This window comes from Pan paniscus, chromosome 4, assembly GCF_029289425.2.
Source record: "Pan paniscus chromosome 4, NHGRI_mPanPan1-v2.0_pri, whole genome shotgun sequence".
Taxonomy (NCBI): domain Eukaryota; kingdom Metazoa; phylum Chordata; class Mammalia; order Primates; family Hominidae; genus Pan; species Pan paniscus.
This window is the reverse complement of record NC_073253.2, coordinates 30,755,559-30,782,768: the sequence shown is the minus strand read 5'-3', so window position 1 is coordinate 30,782,768 and position 27,210 is coordinate 30,755,559. Positions and strand designations below refer to the sequence as shown.

Genomic DNA, 27,210 nt, shown 5'->3' with positions numbered 1-27,210 from the left:
TTTTTTTCTAGCTGCCTTTAACATTTTTTCTTTGATTTTGACCTTGGAGAATTTGATGATTATCTCTCTTGGGAATGATCATCTTGTGAACTATCTTACTGGCATTCTCTGCATTTCCTGAATTTGAATGTTGGCCTCTCTACTTGAGTTGCAGAAGTTCTTGTGGATGATATCCTGAAATATGATTTCCAAGTTGCTTCCATTATCCCCATATCTTTCAGGGACACCAATGAGTCATAGATTTGGTCTCTTTACATAATCCCATATTGCTTGGAGGTTTTGTTACTTCTTTATTACTCTTTTTTCTCTATTTTTGTTACCTTATTTCAGAAAGCCAGTCTTAAAGCTCTGAGATTCTTTTTACTGTTTGATTTATTCTGTGATTAATACTTGTGATAGCATCATGAAATTCTCATAGTGTGTTTTTCAGCTCTTTGAGTTCTTTTCTATACTGGCTATTTTGTCTGTCTGCTCCTGCATTGTTTTATTGTGATTCTTAGCTTCCTTGGATTGGGTTTTAATGCACTCCTGCATCTCAATGATCTTCATGCCTATCTGTAGTCTGAATTTTATTACTGTCATTTCAGCCATTTCAGAATGATTCAGAACCCTTGCTAGTGAGATGGTGCAGTTACTTGGAGATAAGAAAGCAATGTGGCTTTTTGAGTTGTCAGGGTTCTTGTGTTGGTACTTTCTCATCTTTGTGGATAGATGTTCCTCTTATCTTTGAAGTGTTGACTTTTGGATGGGTTGTTTTTTCTTTTATCCTGTTTGATGACCTTGAGGGTTTGACTGTGGTAAAAGGTGGGTTCAGCCGACTGATTTTGTTTCTGGAAGATTTTTGGGAGCCAGCACACAGCTGCCAACTCCTGGACTGCATGCTCTAACTCTGGGTAACTCATATTGGGCCCCAACTTTGTTATCTGGCTCCTTGTGGTTAGTAATCCACTGTGCTAGGGGGTCAGGGTGCTCCCAATAGGCTGGTCACTACACTCCAATAGGTGTTGTCAGTCAAAGCATTTTGTAGTGCGGTGACAGCGGGACCTGTCCTTGTTGGCATGTGCCAGCAGTGGCAGCAGCTGCAGCAGCAGTGCGCCATGGTGCATGCTTATTGGCTGTGCCAGGGTGCCTGCCTCCCTGCAGGTGTTAACAGCAGTGGCAGAGGCAGCATGGCTCAGTGGGGTGGAGGTTCCCACTGGCAACTGTGCATGTGGTCATGCTGGTGGTTGTATTATAAGAGGGGCAGGGTGCTGGTGGGCACAGGTCTGTGTGCGCCCTATGTGTGCATTTGCACAGATGGAGGTGGCTGCTTAGGGTGGGGGAAGGTCCAGGTGGGCTGATGTGTGGCTGCAGGGGTTGGTCTGTTGAAGCTCTCTGCTGGTTAAGCATGGTCTGCCAGTGCAGGAGCTGTGATGTGGGCCACCGGGGCACCCAAGGCTGCACTGCAAGCAGGCGTGGCTCAGTTGGGATACTGGAGAGGCCAGTAAACCAAGGAGTGTTCAGGTCAGATCACCCCCATCCGATGGCCAAGACTGTGCTGCAGAATTCAGGTCAGACAGTTCTTGGGCTAAAGTCTCCTATGGGAGCAAGTGGAGCCTAGGGGGATGGACATACCTTGCTGTGCTTCACTACAGACGCTCCCACTGGGCTCTGCACTGGCTGGTATGCTGCCCCTAGCACTTCTGCTTGCCAATGCAAGTGTTCACAGTGGTAGAGGAATTTCCTCCTGCCTGGATCCCAGAGTCCCATGGCAAGAGCAGGTTGCTCCTTGCCTGTTCAACTCATCTGTTCCTCCAGAGTTTTTAGGGTCCAGGAATGAGTCCTGGTCTGCAGTAGCCCCATGCAGTGTTCCCAGCTTCCTTCGACTTCAGCCCGGCTTCTGCATCTTCCCTTTGTCCCCTTCTCAGTGCCTTCCCTCTGAAGATCTGTTAGGAGTGTGCCAGTCATCCTGGTCCCTCGGTGGTAGCTTTTCCACCTGGCTGTGTCTAGTCAGCCATCTTGCCTGCCTACTAAAATTATTAAACTATTAATCACCACCAAAATTATTAAACCACTCTATTCTTTAATGTCTTACTATGTAAGATAAAAGATTGTGAAAATAGTTTTATAATAGTATCTCTGAGAGGATTAAATGGCATGTAAATCCAAATTACTTAATCTAGTACCTACCATATAGTAAAAGTAGATAAAGATTAGATAATGTTACCTTACACGTACATATCATAAACCAACAGTGCTTTAATATAATTTAGGGCTGTATATTAAACAACAATCTCATCCTATCAAAGTAAAAATGAAACTTCCTTCTCTCCCTATAATTTTTGTTGTTGTAAAACTCTGCTAAGTTTCCTAAGTTCCTCCTTGGGTAATTTTCCCATGTTGTCCCAGACTTTCCTATTTATTTCACCTCAGATTAATAAACATTTATTGAGCAGTGTCGGGAATACTCAGTTATATAGTTTATGACAATGAGTGGATCAGAAAGGGAACAATTCACACTGATATGACTTCCCCTAAATAAATTTTTAATAATTATATTTTAAAAGTCAAGGCAAAACAAAACACTTATTCACCCTTGAAAAGTGCAGGAACCAAGTACACCTGGAACTGCACATACATATTCAATAATTGATTTGAAACCAAATGTCCTTATACCTCCCGAGCCTGTAGGTCCAACCAGGTCACACTAATATAAATTCTCAAATATTGCTGGCTTGTTTTTTGCATAATTTGAGGAAATCGATGTCTACTTCAAACTCTTTCCCAGTTGTTTCTGGTAGGCCCTAGAAGTTTTCTGAGGGGAATCAGAAAATAGCTGCTCTGGTCTGATTTCTTTGCAGAGCTGCTCTGCCTGGCAGGCCAGTGGCTGGTGTTGGTCACTGCTGTTCCTCCAGTGGCAATATCTCTCCTCCTATGGTAGGTACCATAACCCCTGAGTTACTGAATTTGAGCAGATGCCAGAAGTAGAGAGTGGGGGAAAGGGGCCACTTTCTATATCTGAATCGTACGTCAGAACATGGACCCTGATTTAGCACTGCTTGTGTCAAAACTTCCAAGTGTCCCTTATGAAAGAGTTTGTCTTCTGCCCTTATTGCTTTCCCTGTGGTGGGCCAAGCTCAGTCACTGGGGACTGGCTGAGGGAAGGCATTCTGTTTGTTACAATTTTCCTTCTTCTGTGACACATCATCCACATCACAATCCTTTGAAGGCTTTATTCCCAACATCCATGTCATATCAAGAAAATAGAGAAATTAGAACATAATCGTTTCTCAGATGAAATTCTAATGTTTATTAATTGGTTGTTAAATTTGAGGCAGAGAGGATCATCACCTCCTTTTTGATTTTCCTAATTCATTGCTTAAGACTTATCAACTCTTTTTTCAGAACCCCATGAATTTTTCAAGTATCCTAATTTCTTAAACAATTCAAAACCGATCATTCTGATTGCTACAGATAAACAGAGAAAGCGTTAAATTCTGATTAGTCCATCCCTGATATTGTTTTGATGCCCAATTATGTTGCTGTTGAGTTTGTGGTCCAGTATAAGTAGACAGGCCTTTGAACATCATGCTATCATCCTTTGGTCAAGGGATCTCCTCCATCCCAACCAAAGTGGTAGCTCTTAACTACTCATACCTTTTTAGTTCCTGTGAACAATCATATACATGGGTATCAGTTGGTTCCAGAAGCATCCCCCACAAAAGGCTGCAGAACATAAATGTACTTCCTATAGATTTTACCTCCTTATCCTCCCTCACCTGTATCATCTAGTGCTTTTAAAGGTTTTTATGGTGAACCCTCAAAATCCAAAGGGTTTACAGACGTCCTTTGCTTCCCAAACTTTCTAAAAGAGGTAATTCTTAATGGTTTCAAGATAGTTGTCTGACAATTCTCTCCCTAGAAAAGAAGAATTAAAGACAACTTTAATATCAAATGAGGTACCTGCTATCATTTGAATGTAGGTTGTTTGTTCCCATCCAATCTCATGTTAAAATTTGATCTTCATTGTTGGAGACGGGGCCTAATGGGAGGTGTTTGGGTCATGGGGGCAGATCTCTCATGAATAGATTAATGCCCTCCATGTATGGTGACTGAGTTCTCACTCTATTAATTCCCATGAGAGCTAAATGTCAAAAGGAGCCTGGCACCTTCCCTCTTTCTTTCTCACTTTCTTTCTTGACATGTGATTTCTGCACATACTGACTCCCCCCCTCACCTTCCACCATGAATGGAAGCAGCCTGAGGCCCTCACCAGGTGCAGGTGCCATATCTTGAACTTTCCAGCCATCAGAATTGTAAGGCAAACAGATCTTTTCTTTTTAATACCTTACCTAGCATTGGACACTCATTTACAGCAACATGAAATGATTTAAGACAGTACTTATCTGCTAGAGTACCCATTACACAAGTATCTCTGAATACTAGTTGAGGCTTAGTTTCAACTCTAATTAAATATTTATTACTGTTATCAACATGGCTTTAGAGTTTTACTGCAGGGTCAGAGAAAGTCACAGGATAAATTTTGATCCATTGCAAGGTCATCTTAACATGTAAAAGCTGTGAACTTGCAAGACAGGGAAAAAATACAGAAAATTATATAAAGTGCTTGCCCGCTAAATGAGGCAAACGAGTTCAAAATGATATAAAAGAATGATACATGCATGTGAATTATACAATGGTAAGGAGTCTTTAATTGGAGAGAAGATATCAGCATGTCTTCAAAGTCCAATAGATAAATCATTTAGACATCTTAAAAATTAGTAAAACTGATAGCTAAAATCTGGGGATGGGGTTGAAAATTCAAATGAAAATAAGATAATATATAAACTAATACTCATGTTTTGAAAGCCCAGTCCTTTAATATCATACTGAAGCCTCGTTATAATAAAAATAAATAGGACTCTACCAGAGATGGGTGGAGGAGACAGCAAATATCAAATTCTTGCCAAGAACCTTTTTAGCTGTGTATACTGAAAGAGATGTAAATGAACTTCCAGTTTATTTGAGTTGCTCTTACTATTTCCTTGTGATTTTTTAATAGTAAAAAGTTTAGTATTAAGCACAGATATAATTATATTATAGTATTTTTTGATACTTAAGATCATTTGTTATATTCAAGTATTTAACAGTTTACCCTTTTAATCTTCATTTGAAATGTGTATTTTTGAGTAGTTAATATTGATTTGCAATTTTATTTGACATATTGAAGAAATTTTTTTGTTAATTTTGTTGTAGATAAATATTTAAAAATATTAAAAGATACAATATGTATATGTAAACTTTGTTAAATATCAAAAGGTCTCTGGAGAACGTGGGAAGGTTTTGTTCATTATTTAGAGTATAGAAATACTTAAAGAGATGTTTAAATATATTTTCTTTGGAAATTCAGGCAACATATTAAAGAAATATAGTTAAACACTAAAAGTTTTCTTAAGTATGACAAGATGTATTAGAATTATATATTAAAATATTCAAGATTTAAAATTAAAATTGGCTAGACTTATAAAAAATATTTATGAATTCTTAATTATAGTAAATCTAGTATAAGTTCTAAAAACTAAAGTAAATGCTAATGGTTTTTTATTGCACCTGAATACCAAAATAACTTACTATGAAAAATATACATCTGGTAAAACATTCTAGTAAAAAAGAAGTTAAGTTTAATCTTACATACATTGGCAAATTGATGAAAATAAAGCCAACTATAATTAAAAGTCTACATTTTGGAGAACTTTCTCTTCAAATTTGAAAATCAAACAAAATTTAGGCCCCATGTGGTGGCTTATGCCTGTAATCTCAGCACTTTGGGAGGCCGAAGGCGGGTGGATCACTTGAGGCCAGGAGTTAGACACCAGCCTGTCCAACATGGTGAAACCCCATCTCTACTAAAAATACACAAATTAGCTAGGCGTGGTGGCTGAGGCAGGAGAATTGCTTGAATCCAGGAGGCGGAGGTTGCAGTGAGCAGAGATCGTGCCCCTGCATTCCAGCCTGGGCGACAGAGCGAGCCTGTCCAAAAAATAAATAAAATAAATAAAATAATAAAATAAAATAAAATAAAATAAATCCAAAAAGAGATTTTATTTATTTATTTTTTACAGGTAACAGGTAAATTTTTCAAATAAATGAAAGTCTTTCAAAAATAACTTGGAAGATTAAAAAAATGAAGGTTTGTTTAAATGAACTCTAAGTGTTTCCTGATTTTTTTTTTTTAGGTTGCAGGTAGTGTTTTTATTTTCTTTTTTATTACATCTCAGAGTATTATATCTCAGTTTTATCTACTTTCATACTTCACTGACATTAAAAAATAAAGGATTATTAAATGGCAATGCCTTTATAATAACACCACCAATTTGGGAATTTCTGTGGTGACACTGATTTGTGCTTTTAGACTCAGATATACCTCTGAATACGTGGGCTGCATCTCCTTATAGCAAAGCATTGGAGTTCGCCTTTATTTATGTCCATTATAGATACAAAAAACAAATTGTTCAAGCACAACATCAAAGAGTTGTCTGGGAAGAACACAGGAATATTGGAAAACATTCAAGTATAAATTTATGAATGCCCTAAATTAAATTAACTTTTAAAGTATAATATAGGACTCCTGGATTGCTGTAGTAATTGGAATGTGTTTAAAAATTACTACCATAATGTAAAATAAGTTGCTCTTCTGTATACTTATTTTACTTGCATTTTTATCTTACACAAATGGATAAACCTATCTATTTTAAATAAATTGTTACCAGTTACCTTAGATAAATATTTTTAAATTTTATTAAAATAACCATAATGACACAAAATAGAGGAATCCCAGTAGAAAAAAACAACAGGCAGGACTGATGGTTGCCTATTGGCAGACTCTTGGAGGATTTTCCATTAATTACGAGCAGGCTCAGCCTACCTTATGTGGGCTTCGTGCAAGAGTGTAAATTGAGACACATGGGCTGTGGTAGGTTGATTGCAAAAATGGCCCCAATTTTCCACTCCTTCCAAAATTCTCATCTCTGCAATGTGATTTTGTAGCTTCTCTCATTAAGTGATGGAATTTCCCTGTACACAAATCCAAGCTGACTCGGACTTGTTTTTGCTAATGCAATGCAATGGTAATAATACATAGTTCTGAAACTAGGCTTCAAGAGACCTTGCATGTATCTGTCCTTTTTCTTCAAATGCTGTCACCACCATGAAACCATGTGGGCTAGCCTCATGGAGTGCTGAATCAAGACAGCTGAGACCATTTTAAGCTAGCCAGACCCCAGCCAACCAACTAGCTATTCACCAACAAGAGATCAGCCATGCCTGGCCCATATCCAAAGAATTTCTTAATGAACCCACAGTCTTAGGAGAAGTAGAAAAAGTTCATTGTTTCAGCCAGTAAGTTTGGGGACATGTGTTATGCTGCATTCACTAATATAAACATCATATCTAAACATTTAAAACCATTAATCTAGCTAACTGTTAAAGAAAATGCTTTAACTTCTTATCATTATTATAATAATTTCATAACACAGAAGGCCAGGTTTAAGTTTAGAATTTGCAAACTTTTTGTTGCAGATCATAACTTAGAGGCAAGAGAAGAGCCTGCCTCCTGGCCTTAACCCAAGCCAGTGGCCTGCTCCCACTTTTTCTTGCTACTTTCAGCTCCCTTCTTCATGAGAAAACCCAATGCACAAATATGGATACATCAATGCACAAATGTGAGCTCTGCTGACAACTTCCCACTCCTACATATAGCTAGGGCCACTGCTCTGTAGAAATATACCTGCGCAGTTAAGGTCAATCACTGGAAGGAGAAACCCAATGAAGAGATCTTACAGGCTCTGTGAAGAGGCTTGGAGTTATTTGGGCAGGGATTTATAATGATTCAGGTACACTCAGCATGAGAATGTGGGAGAGGCACAAGGTGCAGACAGGTATGTGCCTTGCCCTTGCAGATCCTTTATCTCATAAGAGGGAAACAGCTAGAAGAGAGCCAGTTTGGATGTTTTCTAAATTGTGGAACCCAGGATGACAGTCTCTCTTGACCAGGTCTAAGGAGGCTACTGACTACAAGGCCAAGAGAACTATACTAAAAACACAAATTTTGATGCAGTAGAAAATAGAAAGAGTAACTTTTATTTCTCTTCTACTCTCTGCTCCTTATTCACAAACACAAAATTTTAACACTTAGACAACTGGACAACCACACTACAATTAAATGGATAGAAACTTATGTATAAATCTACATAAATAATAGCATCTTTCTTAATTGTGCTATGCAAATATTCTCTATTTTTGGTGATTTACTTTTTTACTGTGAGACAGAGATTTTGTTAAAATTTTCCACTGCAATTATAAATTTGTCTGGTTTTCCTTTTATTAATGTCAGTTTTTGTTTCATATAGTTTGAGTCTAAGTATTGACTGTTAACACACTTAGAATTAGTATAATATCTTCCCAGGGACTGAGCATTTTATCATTACAAATATCATTCTTTAACTCTAGTAACTCTTTTTACTTTAAAGTCTATTTTGTCTGATTTTCATATAACTATACCTGTTTTCTTTTAGTTTTTGCTTTCTTGGTAAAACATTGTCCATTCTTTAACTTTCATGTTTTCCGGATTCTTTTATTTAAGGTATGGCTCTTCTATACCACATATACTTGTACTGTTTTGTAATCCTAATGATCTATAAAATATATGGCTTTTAGAAATGTTTTCTACTCACCTTCAATTCAATTAATAATACATTTCTGTTTGAATTTACTTTTTTACCCTCTTTCTTTCTATTTGTCCCATATACAGTTCAGTATATTTCTTTTCCCTTATTTTCTTATTTTTTTCTGGATTATTTATGGAGCTTTCTTACTTCCTTATTCGTTTGTAAGTTACTTATTCTATTACTCATCTTTTAGTCATTATCACAGAAATTATAATGTGCATCTACAAATTGTTGGTTTTCTACTTCTAAATATTGCAAATGTCTTATTCCTTTACCTTTTGAGATATATTTATATGTTTATATTAAATATAAATATATGCGAATTTGACATGTATTTTAAACACTACATGGTGTCATTGTTTTTGTTTTATACAGCCAATATTGATGTAGATTTATCCTAATATTAACCATTTCCTTTGCTCTTTATTCTTTTATTTAATTGTTTGCATCAAGGACCCTTTCTTTCTGCTTGAAAAAATTTCTTTATCTCAGTTTTCGTTTTTATGTAAATGTATTATGATTTCATTATTGAAGGATATATTTGCTGAGTTTTGAATTCCAGATTGAAGCTTTATCTTTTAAAACTCTGAAGATATCATTCCAGAGTTTTCTGATATCTTTATTTTTATTGAGAAATCCATAGTCTTATTGTTATTTCTTTAATAAGGTAATTTTTTGAAGTAATTCCTTGACTGCTTTTATAATGTTTTCTTTGTCTTCAGCTTTCACTAATTTTACTATGATGTGCCTAGGTTAGGATTTGTTTTGGAAAAAAAAATCTGCTTGTAGAGATTCAATTGTTCACCATATCTTTGGCAGCTTTGTAAACATTTTCGTCATTATCTCTTCAAATATTATTTCTACCTATTTTCTCTCCTTTCTTTCTAACATATTAGACCTTGTCAGTGTGCCTCTTATATCTCTTACTCTATTTTTCATTATATTTCTTCTCCTGGTTTAGATCTGGATATTTTCTGCTAACTTATCCTTACTAACCTCTTTTACTTCATCAAAATTGCTATTACATTTATTTATCTGGTACTTAATGTCAATTATTATAGGTTATGGTTTTAGAATTGTCATTAGATTATTTAAAAATCTAAATACTAATTCCCTACTAAAATTCTCTATCTTATTCCCTATATTTAAAATACATTGTCACAGTTATTTAAAATTCATTTTTGATATCTTCAATGGGCTTGTTTCTATTGTCTACTTTTTTCCTCTTGGTTTTCTGTCTTGTTATCTCATCTGTCGTATATCTGGTAAGTTTTGCTTGCATGCAGAATATTGTGTCTGAAAAATTATTTATATAATTTTTGGTTTTGGTTGATGCTTATTGTCTCCACAGAGAAATTATTTTGTTTTTTACATACAATTACACTGATAGAAGATGATCTTAATTCAATCAGTGTTTGAGCTAATTAAAAAAACAAAACAAAAACAGGGTTATAGTCTCTGTGAAGGTGAGCCTATAATTTAGTTTTTCCTATTCCTGGATCTTATTCCTATGGGAGAGGTAACAGTTTTTGTGGAGGCTGATAGATTTCTATATTCCATTAATTCTAGGAAATAGCCCTTCAGGTTTCCTAATTTAAAACTTGAAGAATTTTCCAAAGTTTTTCTTTTGTGTCAGGTCCTGAATTCTAATTTTTCTTTCACAGCCCCATTCACCTCTTAATATTTCTGTTCAACTCCTTAACCTCTTTTCCACAGGTATCAAAAATTGGCATATGTGTCAAGGCCACAGAGGAAGTGAGAAACAAGTACACAAAATATTGGGCTTATGTTATTGTAGTATTCTTTTCCCTTGGATCTTGATTCCTCAAATGTGGCGGCAGCTACCTCTCTAATGTTCACAAATTAATGTTTCTTATATTTTTTAAAGCTCTCTATTTTTTTTTTTTTTTTTTGCAGAAGAATTAGGCTGATTTAAGTAAAGTCACCATATTTTCCCTTTTATATTTTTTGGCAAATATTTCCCCTTTTGTATTTGCCCTTTTATATGTTTTGGCAAATATTGTTGATTACATATAATTTGAAGAGTTATTGTGATACATAAAATCTTCATGAAAATTAAAATATGATACATTTGCAACTTACTTCTCTTAATGTAGTATTTTGGTATATAGAAAAGGATTTAATTTGCTTTACATTTACACTAATTAGTTAATCTAGCAATTCTAATCTGTGAATCTTATTTTAGCCACTAAATATATATTCCTTATTATCATATTGGGTGCTAATTGTAAATGGAATATGCATTTTAATATATGGCCATATTTTCCTCCAATTTCATTCATGGCCTCAACTTTCTTTTTTTGATTATCATCTTAAACTTTAGGATTAATAGGTAATAAATAGCCATTCATTGTTCAGTCATTATAATTTTTTTTTCCAATTATATGTTCCTGTGGTAGTCTCAATGTATTTTTCAAGCTATATATGAGAGCACAATTTCTGTGTTTTCCTATGAATTGATGTAAACTGATTTGTTGTCTGATACATTGTCCTTTGCTATTCTTCATCTATATTCTAAATTTTAATTTCCCCCAACCAACAAAAAGATAAAAGTAGCACCTTAGAAATCTTTATCTCCCAGGGCACTTCAGTAAATAAGACAATAATTTCGTTTTGAAAATATAGGCTGTAAGCTCAAAACTCTAAAGACCAACACAGGAACTTATCTTGAAAAAAATTAAAAAAGTAATAAATTATGGTGAAATACAGTTATATCATATACGACAGAAGTAAAAAAAAGTTTCTGAATATTCAATACATATGAAAGATGAATTATTTTCAGGGAGGTACAGGTCCAAAAAAATATGTTTTGTGATAATATTATGGATTAGAACAAGAAAAACAACAGGAGCAAGATACTTTCTAATAGCATTTATCTGAGTTATTTACATGTTTGCCTTTCAGGATTTCAATTATTAAATTTACTTCAATTTTTAAAATATATAATAGCACTTTTCAATAATATAGGAAAAAAGTAGCTAAAAATACATAAATATCCTTGGTCATATTATGTTATTTCTAAATAGGCTATATGATGTAATTTTTAGGTCATTTTTGCAGACAGCTTTTAGAATTTTTTCAAATAGTTTTGCCAATTTTAAAAGTTGATCATTAAAATGGTATTTGTTATACAGCAAATTGAGTTATAGTATTAGTATGATTTAAAACATTATATTAATAATTTTATATTTAATATTTCTCTATCTTAAGTAGTAATTCAGTTATAAAAGTAAACCAAAACAACAGTGTTTAATTATTCCTCAGTGGGTAAAAATGCTGAAATATGGAGTAGCACTAGAAAATTTATTGAGTTAGAAGCAAGCATGTATTTAAAGCAAAAAATACATGCTTGAGATGATATATAAGAAATTTAATTATTTGTGTAAAAATCTTCTTTTGAGCCCTCACCTGGTGCATCGTTTGCTATTAGCAAGTTTTTTTAATAAATCAATTTATACATAGCTGTCTAAACTCCTCTTGACTCTGTTTCCAATATATATCACTTTAAGCATTTCTGACATTGAACAGAGGGAAATCCAATATGTTTAATGACACTGCAATTTGTTTCAAAATTCTTTTTCAAACAAAAATATGACACAGTGTATGATGTGTATTGTCTAAATGTTTTAATTTTATACTAAAATTTCTATGATACCTGTTATCAACATTTTAATGAGTAGGAACATAAAGAAAAACATACTAATGAAAAACTTTTTTTAATGAAGTACAACATTAATCTTTGAATGCTGTCATTCTTATTTGTTGTTTGTATTGTACCTTAGACTCTATTCTAATTTTTAAATTGTTTTAAATTGAAATGCAGATTGAATATCATTATATTAAACTCCTCAAAGTGATGTTTACTTTTTTCCCTCTAATGTAATGTGCTCTGTCCAATTTCATTTATATTATTTAAACAAATTATTGATTGTGGCTAAGCACCTTATGTTTACTTTTGAGAGCTATACAGCAAAAGGCATGTGTATAATCTAAAATACCTCAAAGAAGAACAAAATTGAGAGGATGAAATTCTAGAACCTATGTTATAGTGAGTGTCATAAACAGAACTGCCTAGCATGGAAAAGAAATATTCAGGGATACCATACAGGGTACGATTATATCCCTCCTGCATGGCTCCACTAGATAAAGTGTAGAATAATTGAATGCGTACCACGGAGAAACAGAGTTAAATCCACATAAGAAAATGTATTTCTAAAAACAGAGTTGTATAAATTATATAAAGATGAAATAAGTCTCTGAGAATTCCAGCAACAAATTTGTGAGAGACTTGAGAGTGGACATAGGAAAAAGGTGTATTGGCCTTGAATGTCTATATCAACACTTATAATCAGGTATTGACAATGATCAGATGATCTATGAACTATTCTATATAGCATACATAGAATTTTAATCTGTATTAAGGTTATACATTTATTTAAATTATACACTCATGATGGGACAAGTGTCAGGATGTTAAGTTGTTTGGTAACACTAATTTTAAAGCAAACTACCCCTCTGACAAGGGATTAATAATTAGAATATATAAGGAGCTCAAACAACTCTATAGGAAAAATATCTAATGATCTGATCAAAACTTGGGCAAAAGATTTGAAAAGACATTTCTCAAAAGAAGACACAAATGGCAAACTGTTATATGAAAAGATGCTCAACATCACTGATCATCAGAGAAATGCAAATCAAAACTGGAGTGAGATATTATCTAACCCAAATTAAAATGGCTTATATCTAAAAGACAGACAATAACAAATGTTGGTGAGGATGTGGAGAAAAGAGAAACCTTGTATACTGTTGTAGGGAATCTAAATTAGTATAACCACTATGGACAACAGTTGTGAGATTCCTCAAAAATCAAAAACTTGAGCTACCATATCATCCAGCCATCCCACTGCTGAGTATATACTGAAAAGAAAGGAAATCAATATATCGAAGAGATATCTGCACTCCTATGTTTGTTGCAGCACTGTTTACAATACCTAAGATTTGGAAGCAACCAACATGTTCATCCACAGATGAATAGATAAAGAAAATGTGATACATACACACAACAGAGTACTATTCAGCCATAAAAAAGAATGAGATCTAGTCATTTCCAACAACGTGGATAAAACTGGAGATCATTATGTTAAGTGAAATAAGCCAGGCACAGAAAGACAAGCATTTCATGTCCTCACTTATTTGTGGGATCTAAAAATTAAGACAACTGACCTTACGGACATAGAGAGTAGAAGGATGGTTACCAGAGGATGGGTCATGGGGGTGGAGGGGAAGTAGTGGATGGTTGATAGGTACCAAAAAATTTAGAAAGAATAAATAAGACTTACTATTTGACAGCACAATATGGTGACTACAGTCAATAATAACTTAATTGTATATTTTTAAATAACTTAAAGATTGTAATTGGATTTTTTGTAACTCAAAGGCTAAATGCTTGAGGGAATGGGTAGCCCATTCTCCATCACGTGCTTATTTCAGACTGCATGCCTGTATCAAAACATCTTGTGTACCCCAGAAATATATATACCTATTATGTATGCTCAAAAATTAAAAAAATAATAATTTAAACATTTAAAAAAGCTTATCTAATCCAACTATTTGTTTAATAGATAAGGAAATCAAGGCCAAGATATATGAAATGACAACGTGCTAAAAATTTTATGTGGTTAGAATGAAAAACATAAATTTTTTATCTATGGACAATAGTACCCTAGCAGAGTGATTAAGAGCTTTGGCATTTGTGTGAAACAGGACACACTATGCCACATAAAAAATTTGGGACTTTTGGGAAATTATTTAATTTTTTGAATCTTAGAAATCCTAAATGCTAAAAGAGAATAAAATAAAAGTATATTTTAGAGTCTTCTAGTCATACCAATAGTAATTATCAGTAAAGTAACATATTTGGAAATACGTTATTTATGACTTTTTCTAAAAACTCAGGAGAGGCTATAAATTAATTGAAACATATTTGATATGGAAATTATATTTCAGAAAGAGTTTCCCAGACTAGATTAATTCTACGAGGTTTGAATTCATAATAGTAAATCCCAGATACTATTTTTTGGTTAATTGCAAATATTACAACAAAGTTAAGACATGGATTTTGGATCACCTGTAAATAATAATTTATTTTAAAATACATAATGATCGAAACATTTCTGAATACCAATGCAGCACCTGATAATTCTAATGCTATATCAGTATTTTTTAATTCTGCTGGACTCATTAACTTTTCAAGCAGGGCTATTTCTCATAGCTCTTCCCAGAAGACTACTTAAAGTTTCTCCATGATATGAATGTACTATGATTTGATTATGTTTTAGTGTTTGAACGAATTACGTTATTTTGTGCCTCTAGAAAAAAAACATGCATCAGACTTCCCTAACACAACGATGCCAGTGTAACTAATAATAATTATTAGGAATAAATATTTCTAATAAATGAATAGAACAGAGAGAATTTTTAGGAGTTACACTGGCATCGTTGTGTTAGGGAAGTCTGATGCATGTTTAAGAAAATGTGGCACATATACACCATGGAATACTATGCAGCCATAAAAAATGATGAGTTCATGTCCTTTGTAGGGACATGGATGAAATTGGAAACCATCATTCTCAGTAAACTATCGCAAGAACAAAAAACCAAACACCGCATATTCTCACTCATAGGTGGGAATTGAACAATGAGATCACATGGACACAGGAAGGGGAATATCACACTATGGGGACTGTGGTGGGGAGGGGGGAGTGGGGAGGGATAGCACTGGGAGATATACCTAATGCTAGATGACGAGTTAGTGGGTGCAGCGCACCAGCATGGCACATGTATACATATGTAACTAACCTGCACAATGTGCACATGTACCCTAAAACTTAAAGTATAATAAAAAAAAAGAAATATTTATTCCTCTCAAAAGCATTTTCCATTTTTAATAGAACAAATAAAAACATTATTGTACTTTTCAAAGGTATTTCTAACCTTGAAAAGGATATTTCTCTTGTCACTAAAAAGAGTCTTTGAACATTATTCAATATTGTCAGTGTGCCAGCATAGGGAACTTGATATTTCTTTAATTCATTTGATTTGCCTTTACTTTTCTAATGAAATAAATAGCTTTGTGAAAATGAAAGTCATCATAATAAGAACTATTTTCAGAAAAGGAATGGTAATATTTTCAAATACATTAAAGAGATGTATTCATCCACACAGTCATTTAAATAACAAAGTAGCTACTGATTTAGCAGAGCATCTTCTAAAGATTTAATGGCATTTTATATCAAGACATACAACAAACATCCATCCTGACTTTCTACAGTAGACAAAGGCATGTGTCTTATTGACATACTAAACAGGTGAAAGTGTTTTGGATGAAAATGGCTTAACCTAAACAAAATAGTAAACGCCTCAGTTACATAGCCATTCATCAACTGGACTTGAAATAAAATTTCAAAGAGTCTTTAAATAACTTTGCGTATGAAAATTACAGTAAAAATCTTTAATTAGTTGCATATAAAGAGCTTAACAATTCATGTAGCTTACAATTAATACATTATATTCTATTTAGTTAATGATAGTCATACATTACTGTTGTCTGATTTGTATGACCTCAGATACTTGTCAGCAATTTCTTCTTATGGCATCATAAAATAGAACCTGGTGTTTGACATTTATGAAATTTACTTAAATTGTGTTTATTGTATTATATGGTTGTGTTCCCTATACAGTGTAACATTTAATCATTTTATTATTTTATAATTAATCAGTTTATTCATTCTGACATTTAATGCATTGATAATCAATATTAATCAATCTACACATATTTCATTAAATTTTTAATACATGCAACCAATGTCAAAAAACTAAGGTAAAAGTAGAATTTAATTGCTATTAGTTTCTAAATAAGAACTATTGCTTTGATTGCACTAAGAAAACAGAATTGGAATCATAGAAGTCACACATATAGTTGAATCTATGGCAAAGAAAGATAATAAAAGGATATTAAAGAGTTTATTAGAAATCAGCATCAGAAAAATGTGACTTAGGTAGTGAAGGGATCATATATTTCAGTAAGAGAAAGACATAGGCAAGAAGAGGAATGCCTGATTCCCAGGGGGTTAAGAGTTCACCTAGTACTCAGCTCAATCCAGGGAATAAAAGATAGTCATAGAGAATATAGTCATTTGGTTTTATATTTTGTTATAAAAATTTCAAACATACACAAAATAAGTAAGAATATAATAAAGACACATATTTCTACTATGCAACTTCAATATTTATTATTTTGCTAATCTTTATTTAAGGCCTCTCTTTATTTGTTTGTTTCAAGGGAATTTAAAAGTTAAATCCCAACATTGTATCATTTCCCTTATAAGTATTTCAGTGTGCATCTTTAACTAAAGAAGGACATAATCCCCACAATTTTGTTTGTATACATATATCACTATGCTATTGTTACACCAAATACAATTAACAATAATTATTTTCTTTCTTCTCATGAATCTTTTTACTGTTGGTTTGCCCAAATAAGGACCTTGAAAGTTCCACTCATTTGTATGGGTATGGCTGATCTCTTTTATTTTAGAACATTTTCTCCACACTCTTCAATGTCATTGATTTATTAAATAAATTCAGTCATTTGTTGTAGAATTCTATAGGATATTACACATTCTGAATTTTTTTTAATGCCCTCATAGTGTTATATTTTTACTCCATATCCTTTGTGTTTTTGTGCTTATATGGTCTTGAAGCTTGACTACTTTTAAGTTTAATTTTTAAAGGATGAATATTTATAGGTGAGTCTATGTATTTCGTATTGCATCCTAGCATGAAGTACATTACGTGGAGTTGCCTCATTAAGGATACAAATACTAATCAGTGGATTCAGATGGTGACAGCCTTAGCTTACCCATTACAAAACTCCCTATCAACATTTCACTGTTGAGTTTAATTTTTAATAATCATTACATAGGCAATTATTTCATTAAGGGATAAAAAATGATATTTCTAATTTAACCATTAATTTTATCTTTAATAACTTGAATTATTTTATTAAGAAATTTCCTTCATCAACTTATTTCCTTGAAATAAAAGACTCTCAGAGCCAGGTGCGTTGGCTCACGCCTGTAATCCCAGCACTTTGGGAGGCCACCTGAGGTCAGAAGTTCGAGACCAGCCTGGCCAACATGGTGAAACCCTGCCTCAACTAAAAATACAGAAATTAGCTGGGCATGGTGGTGCCTGCCTGTAATCCCCGTACATCGTTTTTTTGTTTGTTTGTTTGTTTTTGGAGACGGATTCTAGCTCTGTTTCCCAGGCTGGCGTGCAGTGGCACTATCTTGGCTCACTGCAACCTCCGCCTCCCAGGTTTAAGCAATTCTCCTGCCTCAGTCTCCCGGGTAGCTGGGATTACAGGCGCCCACCACCATGCCCAGCTAATTTTTGTATTTTTAGTAGAGACAGGGTTTCACTTTGTTGGCCAGGCTGGTCTTGAACTCCTGACATCGTTATCTGCCTGCCTCGGCCTCCCAAGTACCGGGATTACAAACCTGAGCCACCGCACCCGGCCAATAGTGCAGCTCTTTTTGTGCTTCAACTTCAAATACCCCAAAGGAGAGCATTGAGATAAATTAGCTCTCATTCTCAGGCATGAGTGGATAGGATAATCAGTAGTCCAGGGTGATTGGAAACACAGGGCCAACTTACAACAATTCAGCTTACAACAATTCTTACAATTTATGTGTAAGAAATCGCTTTAAATGGACTGTGCATGCAATACCATGAATCGCACTCAAAATATCTTGCTGAGTAAACAAGAGAAGTCAGACCAAAAAAAGAAAAAAAGAGTATATACTTTCTATAAACATCTAAAAAATGCAAACTAGTCCACAATAACAAAAAGCAGGTCAGTGGTTGCCTGGAGGTGAGGGAAGAGTTAGAGGAGGAAGAGATTTCAAAGAGGATTAAAGAGATTTTGGTGAGTTATAAACATGTTTATTATCTTTATTTGCTCATTAATTTGATGATTTTACAGGTATATACATATGTTGAAATCTATAATATGGTATATTTTAAATAGTTGAAGTTTATTGCATGTTATTTGTTCCTTAATAAAGCTCTTTTAAAAACAGGTTATTAAAGTGAAGAGCAACTTGAGGACTAGATTGTCTACTTTATTGAATTATAAGGAAGTAGGTTTTATTGAAATGGAAAAAGAAAAGGAAAGAATTTGGAGTATAGAGTACTGCATTAGGAAATCAGCTTAAGATTAGGTATTCTAATGGGAGACTATCAGAAACCTTATAGTAATACAGGGCATTTGCCTACCTAAACAATCTAAATATATTGTTTGTACTCTTATGTTAAGCTGTGAAGGTGTACTTGTTATAGTTAAATTTAAGATTTATTAATAATTAGTAATACTATTGGACATTATGAGCTAATGAGTAACAGAGACTTACAAGCATCGGTGTTGAACCAGAAATTTACAAAGTGATTCTGACACTGAACTATGTTTCCAGGACTGGATACCCCCCAGGTTTTTGTAAGGGAAACAGTAATGCAGAAATATAAAGTGATTTTCGTTTATGTAACTCCTACACTCAAAGTGTTCTTGGACACTGTGGGAAATTCAAGGGTATCACACTAGAATAATGGAAGGATTCGATTCAGAACAGAAGTCCCAAAATAAGTTCACTGTGTGCGAAAAACAAAATAAATGTGTGGATGATTAAACACGCAAGAATAGAACACTTAAAAATGATGATAACTGAAGATGTCAGAGGGCCAAACAAGACGGATGGCAGATCCAATGTTAAGTGGTTAGCAGATGTGAGGAAGCAGCAGCAAGATCTTGCAATTGAAACTCATGCAGCTTCAAACAGAAAACTTCATATGGGATTTCAATTTTGTTTGGAACTAACATAGACTCTGATGATAGCAGTTCATGAGTCATTGGTTGTGATAGTTGTGGAGACGGTTTCATAGAATTTGGCATATTCTATAAAGCAAATATAGAAATCTAATAATAGGTATATAGACAGGATATTGAATAAGGACTATTCTTAAGACAACTTAATTAATGTCCTTGAATGTGGGCTTATATCAACAATATAGCATTTTAAAAGTATAGTGCTTTGATGATGTTGAATAGTGAATATTTACTGATCAAGTTTTAAAAAGATTCCTACGTGAATATTATCTAAAATTTGTCTTTCATGTTACTGATGAGGAAACTGAAGTATACTGGGCTAAAGTAACTGGACCAAATCACGTGACTAATTAGTAGTAGCTTCAGGCTTAAAACTTTTTGGTAGGGATTTGTTAATACCAGTGGCTATATCCCAACCTTAGAGCCATACTAGACAAGTAAATAAAGAAGCTCCAGATGCAGCAACGCTTTTGGCCTTCATGAGAGGTGCATTGATTTCAAAATATTAGTACAGTTTATGTACCCCATATACAAGGGCCGTGAGACAGGAGTTCATTGCTAGAATCCTATTAATTCCAATTGCCTTTTAGCGTTTCTTGTAGAGCCCTTATACATGCAGGATTTGATAGCCAGTTAGAAATACTCAACTTCAGATGCAAGGTGTCTCCCTTTTATAATGCTAGAGGAAAAGGCTGACACAGGTTTATATTGTTTTTACAATATTCCATTGTCTTTTTCTAAAAATCATTTTCAAAGTGTGAAATCAATCCATTTCTAGTTTAGATTAATGCAGAAGCCAAGAAAACTTGAACTCTCCCTTCAATTTTCAACTGAGCAAAATGCCAAAGTGTCTTGTGATTTAACTGACACTTGCTCAGCCTTCCACTATCATATCTAAAGCTGAGTTGTTCTTACAAGACTTTCTGATGTAGGATATTTAACAAGAGTGGAAATGTAAGGTCTAAAGATGTTGTGGCAGTGAATTCTAACAAGGAGTTTTATTGCTCTCTTTCCTTACCTTTAGTTTCCCCTGACAGTCATTCTTCCTGGTACTAATTTATAGTACTCACCTAAAGTTCCCTCCACTTGATGTCAAATTGTCTTGAGGATTGAAAAGATTTTACTCTTAGAGAAGGTTGTATTGAAATTGATTTCATTTTAACTTAACGTTTGATTTTGTCATTGCTGGATTTGGGCTTGAATAGACTTTATAAACACTGAACAGATACATTCTTATCTAAGACTAACTTGATTTGCTTGATCTTTCAGCAAAGTGTTGGACAGATTGAAACTCCACTCATATGTAATATACTTGAATTTTGAGTTCATTATTGTAGTGCTGTTTCTTAGTAGAAATGGTTAGAAGGTTGCTCTTTTCATCCCAAATATGGTCAGATGCCTGTAATTGAACTCTCTTTTGTTTATTAAATATTTTACCAATAAGCAAAACAATTCAAAATAGCAACTGAACAGGAATGAAATAAATATTTATTTATTTTTTAGTTATGGAATCATTCTTGAAAAACAAAAAGAGCTTTGCCTGTAAATGAAAATTCAGAAATATCAGAGGAAATAACAAAAACCAGTCAGGGAAGCACGGCTTTGCAAGTAAGTGGAGGGGAAGATTTCAGCCTTTATTTTTGCTTTCTCTGGGGTTAAGAGCCTCCATTCATATGAATGAGAAGAGAAATGTTTTTCCACTTAAAAACTCTTGACTTTTCTAACTTTATTTAAGCACCTAAAACTGAAAAGCTATAATGTTTACACTTTACTTATTCATTGTCTTCAATTTATTTACAGATTTATAAACTAAGGAGATTATTGTATAGATGTAAGCTCCTGTTAATTCCTCTTTTTCTATATAGTAGGAAGCTATATGGATTTCATGGTCCTATACTGTTAGGTGGGTTTATCTTATTTCTTTATACAAAAGAATATAGAATTGTAATTTATAGTTATTTATCTAAATATATTTGTAACAAAATGTTAACATGTAGAATGTTTTAATATAGACATGTCTTTTTTTTTTTCTGTTTCAGATGCTTCAGAAGAATTGTAATATTAGGTACTATCTGCCTTTAAGAAAATAGAAGCGGCTGGTGTGGTGGCTCACGCCTGTAGTCCCAGCACTTTGGGAGGCCAAGGTAGGTGGATCACCTGAGGTTAGGAGTTCGAGACCAGCCCGGCCAACATGGTGAAACCCCGTCTGTAATAAAAATACAAAAATTAGCTGGGTGTGGTGGCACACGCCTGTAATCCTAGCTACTCAGGAGGCTGAGGCAGGAGAATTACTTGAACCCGGGAGGTGGAGATTGCAGTGACCCGAGATCATGCCACTGCATTCCAGCCTGGGAGACAGAGCGAGACTCTGTCCAAAAAAAAAAAAAAGAAAAGAAAAGAAAAGAAAATAGAAGCTAAGATCAGTTATGGTGGCTCATGCCTGTAATCCTAGTGGTTTGGGAGGCCAAGGTGGGAGAACGGCTTGAGGCCAGGAATTCCTGATCAGCCTGATCAATGTAGTGAGACTCCATCTCTACAAAAACAACAACAACAAAAAAGTAGCTGGTCATGGTAGTAACATGTATCTGTCGTCCCAGCTACTCAGGAGGCTGAAATGGGAGGATTGCTTAAGCCCAGGAGTTTGAGGCTGCAGCTAGCTATGATTGATTGCTCCACTGCAGTCCAGCCTGGTTGACAGAGCTGTTAAGAAAAGAAAAGAAAAGAAAAGTAAAGAAAAGAAAAGAAAAGAAAAGAGAAAAGAAAAGAAAGGAAAGGAGAGAAAGAGACAGAGAAAGGAAATGTAAAAAGTAAAGTTGAGGTTCCTCTTCAAAGACTTTCCTCCCCATCTAATTAGGAATAAATAGTAACTTCTCTTAGAAGCAAAATTTATTCAAAGACTTGTGCTAATATTCTTAAATATCTGCTAACTGTAATAAAGAAATCAATGTACTTTATGTTCTTACCTCCCACAATTTAGCCTAAATATTTGCCCTAGCATGCTTATACTAGTCCAAGCAAGCATTAGGTCATAGCCTGTTCCTCTTCCTTATTTGAAGGTATTTTTACCTTTCTCAGCATTCCACAAGTTACTTCCTCCTTCCTTTGTTCTCCTCTGCCTTTGCCTCTTTTAAAAAGTTCTAAGTTGCTAGCCAATCAGGACAAATACAGAATGTGAGGTCTCATTCCAGCCAATAGAAACCGGACACAGCAGTAAGGTAGACACGTCAAGTTATAAATGACCCTGTCTCCTTTGTTCAGTGTACTCTCATGGCAAAACTGCTGGTGAGTGTACCCTTTCTGCAGAAAGTAAAAAAATGGCCTTGTTGAGAAAATTAAATTTATATTCAAGTGCTATATATTTACGGCACCAAAGAGCAAGCATTTCTAACAGGCAGGAAAGAAAGGAGGGAGGGAGGAAGGGAGGGAGAGAGGGAGGGAAAGCTAAATTTTGTGGTTTGTTTAGTCTATGGAAACAATAGCCATCAAAATATATTTTGACAAAACAGTGGGCACGAATTTTTGATTGGAGAGAAGGGGTTTACAAAAGAGGAAAAGAAAGAAAATGTCCCATTGGCAAGTATTTTCTAAAGATCTGTAGGACGTTAGAAGATGGAACAGAAGGTTGAAGAGCAAAAAGCATTATCAGGTCATTGGGGCTGACCCAAGTAAGTTGCTGAGAGAGAAAGAGAGTCACTTTGCAAATGAATGCTTGGTGGTTGAATCTATCAAAAGACAATGGTGAAGAGCATTATGTGAAGATTCAGGAGGCAAACAGGAACCAAATTATCCTTATAATGACCCCCATAGTCAATATATATAGCCACTCTAATTATTACTCTGAGACCCAGCCTTCATTTGAATGAATTACCAGTTGTTGGTCTGTAAGAAAGACACCTGTCCTTCCAGCAGTAGTGTGTAAAAATTAGGCTTCACCAGAAGCTAGCATCTTCTCTGGTCAAGCAACAAATGCTAAACATATTTTTGCTGTACATGTATCTATCATATGTTAAAGAAGAAGAAAAAAAAAAGCCACTCAGTTTGTGGTAACTTTCTTTAGCAGTTCCAGAAAACTAACACAATGGCTTACAAATATTCTCTCTCATGACTTGCTGCATCAAATTAGCTCACTTGGTGGATCTTTCTTGTGGTTTTTTTCATGAGATTACGTTCAGATTGGCTGAACTTAATTTTTAAAAATATATATATTTATTTTTATGACTACATAACAATTGGACATGTTTATGGGGCACATGTGATATTTTGATACATGCATACAAAGTGTAATGATCAAATCAGGGTAATTTAGATATTAATCACCTCAGACATTTATCATTTCTTTGTGTTAGAAGAATTCTAATTCCTCTCCCGTAGTTATTTTGAAATATACAATATATTATTGTTAACTACAGCCACTCTGTTGTAACTCCAAACACTAGATCTTATTTTTTCTATTTAATTGTATTTTTTTTTTTACCCATTAACCAACCTCTCTTTATATCCCCTCCTGATATGGTTTGGCTCTGTGTCTCCACCCAAACCTCATGTTGAATTGTAATCCCCAGTGTTGGGGGAGGGACCTGGTGGGAGGTGATTGTATCATGCAGGCAGATTTCCCCTTTGCTGTTCTCGTGGTAGTGAGTTCTCTAGAAATCTGGTTGTTTGAAAGTGTGTAGCATTTCCCCTTTTACACTCTCTATCTCCTGCTGGCCATGTGCTTTCCTCTCCTTCACCTTCTGACATCATTGTAAGTTTCCTGAGGCCTCCGCAGGCATGCTTCCTCTATAATCTGCAGAATCTTGAGCCAAAAACCTCTTTTCTTTATAAATTATCCAGTCTCAGGTGGTTCTTTATTGCAATGTGAGAACAGTCTAACATACCTCTTCACTATACTTCTCAGCCTCTGGTAACCATCATTCTATTCTCTCACTTTATGAAATCAATTTTGTTTTGCTCCTATATATGAGTGAGATCATGCAATATTTGTCTTTCTGAGCCTGACTTATTTACTTAACATAATGTTTTCCAGTTCCATCCACATGGTTGCCAATGACAGGATCTCATCTTTTTTTCCTGGCTAAATAGTATTCCATTGTGTATATGTACCACATTTTCTTTATCCATTCATCCTTGATAGACCCTTAGAATGATCCTAAATCTTGGTTATTGTGAATAGTGCTCCAATAAATATGGGAGAGCAGCTATCTCTGTGATACACTGATTTTCTTTCTTTTGGATATATACCTAGCAGTGGGATTGCTATATCATATAGTAGTTCTATTTTTAGTTTTTTGAAGAATCTTCATACTATTTTCCATAGTGGTTGTACTACTTTACATTCCTCCTAATAGAGTAAGAGCCTTCCCCTTTCTTAGCATCCTTGGGTTGGGCTCTATTTCCAAAGTATTGACTGGACTGCACTCTATGAAAGCTAACAAACATGGCTGATCATTGATACTGGCTATTGGCTGGGAACTCAGCTACAGCTATGGGCTGGACCATCTCCACCTGGCTTGTGCATTTCACAGTATGGCAGCTGAATTCCAGGAGGGAGCACCCTAAGTGGATCCTGAGAGTGAGCATTCCAAGAGGCCTGAAGTGATGCCACAGTACTCCTTATGACTTAGCCTGATAATTCCCATACACAATTTCTATTGTACTGTATTGGCCAGGAAGATCAGTAGCCGTTCTAACTCAAAGATAAATGAATTAGTCTCTACCTCTCAATAGGAGAAGAAAAAGTATTTGTGGCCAGCTTTAATCTACCATATCAGGTTACACTTTTTAATTTAAAAAATTTCTTAACAACATTGACTAATTTCAAATATGTGAGCTTAGTCAGTTTCTTTAAAAATAGTCTACACCATAAAACCTGTTCAAGGAATGTGGCTCCTTGATTTTTTTTATAGAAATGCTATGTTAAAATGTTCCTTCAAAGCTTAACACATAGTCTTCAGTTCTTCACTTCTGCCAAATTCCTATGTAAACATTAGTACATAGTTGGTGTCCCTCCTCTTTCGTTAATCTTTTCCTTTTTCTTTTATCTTAATTTTTATCCCTTTTCTGAATTCTTCTTATTTTATTCTTGTCCATCCACATCCTCAATGTGTGGGTGTGTGTGTGTGTGTGCGCACACACACATGCTGGTGAGGGGATCCCATATGAGACTGAGAACTGGTTTAGATGTGGCAACTGGGTGAAGGGATGCAATGGTTTCATTGCAACAGCTGGCATCAGCCTTCTGCTTGGTCGTGATTTCTTCTGACTGTGTAAATGCAGTAACACACTATGTGACTCTCCATCTATCTCACCCCTCAGCACAACTTGACCCATTGCTATACACACTTGCAGGTTGACATGCTCTAATTGTCACATTAATCTTATCTCCCATGGATGCAATTACATTGGAATTACACTGATCTTCTGGTTTATAGTTATGCATTTCCATCTAGTCTCTCCCACTCTGCTTTACCATTAGCCTCTGATATTTGATGGCAGCAGCCCTGCATCACTGCCATCCTCCAAAGGACAGATTCTACTGAGCATCTAGATGCTGGCACCACCATCACTAGTGTGTTTCTCATTTCCTCAGAGAAGGCTGTGTCCTCTAGGAACTCCTAAAGAACATAGTGAAGTAATGGCTTCCCAGGCCAAACAAAATTTCATTCTAATGTTCCCATGACCTAGACTTTTCTAATGAGAAGGAAAAAAAAAAATGTAAAAAGGAAAGGAGAAAAATATAGGGTGATAAAACTATAAAGTGAGTAAAAATGTGTAATATATAGGTGTAATCTAAGAGCAACTTTAGATTGGATGATCAGGTAAGGACCTCTGATGAAATATTTAATCTGAGAACAATGAAATAAAAGGGTTAATCATTTAGTCAATAGAAGAAAGTTTTAAGAAGAATTTTTTAAATATATTCAGCTCAGATCTCTTTTTTAATCTTCAACTTTTATGTTTCCAATTCCTTCTAAATTTCTCTACAATGACCTCAAAATTAGCCAAACTGAATTGTAGTTATGAAAACAATCTGAATCAATAGTACCTTCTTCCCCCACTTACCACATTGTTAATTGTATTGGTTTCCTCTGTCTATTATAATAAGTTACCACAAATTGGTGGCTGAAACCAAAAGACAATTATTCTGTAATAGTTCTGGAGGTTGAAATCAAGGTATTGTCAGGGTTGGTTCCTTCTGGAGGCTCTGAGGGTGAATCTATTTCAGGCCTCTCTCCTAGTTTCTAGTGGTTGCCAGCAATCCTTGCTATTTTTTGGCTTGTAGCTGCATCATCCCAATCTCTGTCCCCATCTTCACACTTTCCTCTGTGTGTGTCTTTGTAAGTACCCTCTTATTCTTCAAAGTTACCAGCTAATGGATGTAGCGTCCACCCTAATGCAGTATGACATCTTCTTTACTTGCTTACATCTGCAAAGACCCTATTTCTGAATAAGGATACATTCACAGATTTCAGAGATTAGGGCTTGAACATATCTTTTGGGGGCACACAAGTCAGCTCACCACACTTGCAATGTTGTATT

General features: G+C 34.7%; 1 long non-coding RNA gene across 2 annotated transcripts in view; it reads left to right on the top strand.

Moving 5' to 3' along the window:
• LOC106634763 (uncharacterized) overlaps positions 1-27,210 on the top strand; it is a 223,351-nt gene that overhangs the window by 133,744 nt on the left and 62,397 nt on the right. For both annotated transcript variants that reach the window (XR_008625353.2, XR_008625351.2), the window contains exons 5-6: positions 21,175-21,279; positions 21,711-21,815. This is a non-coding gene — a long non-coding RNA (uncharacterized LOC106634763). The remainder of the gene's footprint in view (positions 1-21,174; positions 21,280-21,710; positions 21,816-27,210) is intronic.